Source organism: Pongo pygmaeus, chromosome 16 (genome assembly GCF_028885625.2).
Source record: "Pongo pygmaeus isolate AG05252 chromosome 16, NHGRI_mPonPyg2-v2.0_pri, whole genome shotgun sequence".
Taxonomy (NCBI): Eukaryota; Metazoa; Chordata; class Mammalia; order Primates; family Hominidae; genus Pongo; species Pongo pygmaeus.
Window position 1 is genome coordinate 9135910 of NC_072389.2, and position 3940 is coordinate 9139849.

The 3940-nt window shown below is 40.9% G+C and overlaps 1 pseudogene; it reads right to left on the minus strand.

Moving 5' to 3' along the window:
* Window positions 1–1168: 1168 nt before the first annotated feature.
* Window positions 1169–3085, minus strand: LOC134738231 (cell division cycle protein 27 homolog; annotated as a pseudogene).
* Between the last annotated feature and the right edge of the window lie 855 nt (window positions 3086–3940).

The following is a 3940-nucleotide window of genomic DNA, read 5'->3' on the forward strand; positions in this document are numbered from 1 at the left end:
ATAATCCATTAAACAACATAATCACAAATCAAAAAATATTTTAGTAATATAATGGTTCAGATTTAGAAGCAAATCAAGTGTTAAAACTCAACTGCTATAATAACTAACCCAAAAGATAACTGTATCTGACAAAAAAGCTTCTGCAGAGTTACTATTTCAGAATTATACTTTCTCTTGATATTTATTTTATTTTATTTTATTTTATTTTTATTTTATTTTTTTCTTGAGATGGCGTCTCACTCTGTTGCCCAGGCTGGAGTGCAATGGCATAATCTTGGCTCACTGCAACTTCCACTTCCCAGGTTCAGGCGATTATCCTTCCTCAGCCTCCTGAGTAGCTGGGACTACAGGCGCCTGCCACCATGCCCAGCTAATTTTTATACTTTTAATATAGGCGGGATTTCACCATATGGTCTCGATCTCTTGACGTTGTGATCTGCCCGCCTTGGCCTCCGAAAGCGCTGGGATGACAGGCATGAGCCACCATGCCTTGCCTTATCTTGATATTTAAACTTTTAAGTCAGTCCAGAGAAATACAATAAATGTCAACAGTAAGTATGGTGTTGAGGCAGAAGTAGGACCAAACTTTTTCATATGTTATTCAGTTGATAACAATATGACCTGGGTAGTAATTTCCTATGTGTCTACTTATACACAAATACAAAAAAGTAAAACAGAGATACTGCTAAATAAAGGATACATTAAGTTCTTAATAGTAACTCAATAAACTGGAACATTGTCAAAAAGCAACTAGTGAAGTTTTTCAGTGTTTTTTCTATGATCCAATAAGTGAATTATGCTATTCCTTTCCAATTTCCCAAGCACTTTTTGTCCCAATCACCATTTCTGTGTTCGAAGAAAAAGTAACAAATCAAGTAACAAAACCAAACAAGCAAGCAAACAAAACACAACTACAGTATCTGCAAAAGTTTTGTAGAAGACTGAAATTGTTGAGTATAAGCATCTCGTATTCTATTATCATTAGTTAACTGAAGAGTTTGTTAAAGACATACATTTCATAAAAAAAGTTAATTTGAAGTTATTGACCAGTATGTAGCATTCCTAAGTATTAGTAACCAAATTCATGACAATAAAGAGCTATCTAACAAGAAAAATTAGTGACTACCGGCACCATCAACAAGACTTTGTCTTTACAATTCATTACCACTTACCATGCATTGTAATGTCTAGGATTGACTCTGATAGCATTTCGAAAACAAGCTAATGCTTTGTCCAATTCTTCAGTTAAGACAAACTCTCGCCGTAATAAAGTATAGGCATAAGCATAATTTGGATCCACTTGGATAGCTCTCTGGAAGAATTTAATTGCAATATCGTGTTCCCGTTGCAGACTGAAACAGTTCCCTGCAGCACACCAGGCCTCTGGTGAATTTTTATCCATGTCTGTTAAGTCTTTTGACAGAAAGGAAAGAACGACATCTTTTTGAAGATGCCAAAGTGTTGTAGAGTAGATTTCCATGCCTTGGACTCTATAATTCTCAATCCTTCTAACCTCTGAGAATATTCTTTCAGCTTGCATGTACTCTGAAAGTTCAAAATAGGACCTTCCAATTTGGCATAGTACCCAACCAGTATTGAAGGGGTGAGAAGGTAGATGGCTCAAAATATTTATAGCTTCTTTGCAGTGGTATGAACATAAAGCTAAATAACATTTCCCCCTTTCACAAAGAAGGCTCATCAAGCCTTCTGCTGCTGCTTTTTGTAGATTAAAAGCCTGAATCTGAGGTGTGATTGTGGATATTTCCTCTTCTGAATTGATGGAAGAGTCCAATTTTGTAATTTCCAGGTTGTCATTTATATTAGATTGAGTTATTCCTCCTTTATTAGTTTTACTTTTTGTTTTTCTGTTTGGGATTTTAGGTGGAAACTTCATTTTTAATTTCTTCCTATTCTCCTTGGTTGTGGAACTGTCACTAGTAAAGAGTCATGAACTTCTTCGATGCAGTGCATTTGGGGGAGGTGTCATAGTGGGGCTCATTACCTGAGGTGTTGTAGTTATTTATGGACCAGAACTTTCTGTTAGTGAAAGAATTGGAGTTACCTCTCAGCTATTTCCACTCTGCAAGAAGACATACTTTGCTCCAGTTTGGCCAATTCTGGCAACAGACTTTTTTGAAGGGGCTCCGGTGGATGGCACATCAATTACAGAAGGTGTATTAGTGTAGTTTTGTAAATAAGATCCATCTCCAGGACTTGGGGTTTCTAATGGCAAAATCCCAAAACTTGGGGTAAATGGACTAAGAGCTGCTGGTCCTGTTAATAAACTTCGATCAGTTTTTGGTTTATTTTCAACCTGTTTAGATAATATGGAAGTTCCTGTTCCCAGTGGGATAGTTTCAGGTGAAATTACAGCTGAATCAATAAAAGACACTGGGGAATCTGTATTCAAGCAGTACTTTGAATTGGAAGATTCTAAATTGACTCTGTTTAATTCAATTGAGTCCTGGGGTTTTTCCATAAGAATGGTCTCAGGATGTCTGTGACATAAACTTTGATTAGGTACTTGTGTTGTGCAAGAGTTTGGCAGACAGTTGCTAAAGTTCTGTAAAGATGTGACTTTAAATGTTTGGTCAGGATCTGGCTTTTCACCTATTTCACATAATGATTCAAAGGGATACCAGAGGAAAGGATTTAAACTAAGTCTCTTTTGGTAACATTCTTATCCTTTGGCAAGCCGATCTGTCTTGCAATATACACACCCCAACAATGGAAGGGGAAAGCAAACTGAATCACCAAACTCAGTAACAATATCATCATGGCTTTTCTGCTTATTAAACACTCCACCAGATAAGATTTGTTCCCAGTCTGCAAGCTTACTGAGATCAACACAACATTTTGCAAGCAGGTATTTGCATTGTGGTGTAGGACAACTGTGTCTTTTCAAGAGTCTATATGCTTTATAGGCCTTTCCTGGGAGGTAAGAACAGGTCCCCATTAAAAACAAGGCTTCTTCTGAGTGTACTTCTGCATAAAGGCGTTCTGTGAGAAAAACCCCATCTCGGTAAGCATAGTGGTTTAGTGCTTGCCATATAGCAGCCTGGAAGGGTTCCTGCAGCACTGTCATCCTCGAGGCAAAGGCCCAATTTCTGCAGTGCCTCAGGAAACCCTCACCCCACCCACCCCCCTACCCCCTGTAGCGGCTCCGGCCCGGCCAGCCTCGGCTCATTTAAATTCACCAGTTACCGGGGGATGGGGGTGGCCGAGCCAGAATGACTTCTTTATCCTGCCGACTCTGGAAAGCCCGGCCCCTTGTGATCCATTGCAAAGCGAAAGTCACCTCATGTTTGGGAAACAGATCCATTCCCAAGTTCAGTGGAGGGATGTGGCATGTAGGACGAAGGACTCTCTTCCTTCTGATTTGGTCTGCACAGCGGGGCCTAGGGCTGGAGTCCTCTCTGTGAGGTCCGCTGACTCCCTCTACCTTGGGTTCCATTGGCCCCACCCTGGGACATGGGCCTTGGCAGATTCTGGCCCTTCCTGGCCCTTAAGTTGCTGTCAGAAACCCCATTCTCATGTTCGGATGCCCCGAATAACTGTGGCTCACGCCTCTCTGGAAACATTGGAAATCTCTCCTCTACACATGGTCACCTAAAACCCCAGGAGCTCGGGACACATGTCTGCCATCCACCTCACTGCTTTCAGGAGACAATGCTGAGAGTCTCTTGCCAACTCTCTCTTGACTTGAGTTCTTCATGGGTGTGTGGTTAAGACGTAGTGAGACCAGATGTATTAACTCAGGCCGGGTGCTGGTGGCTCATGCCTGTACCCCCAACACTTTGGGAGGCCGAGGTTGTAGGATCCCTTGAGGAATAGTCTAACCCTGGGGAGGTTGAGGCTGCAGTGTGTGAGCCATAATGGTGTAATTTGGATCCAGTAGTTTTCTAAACAGTCATTTTGTAGAATCTGCAAAGAGATATTT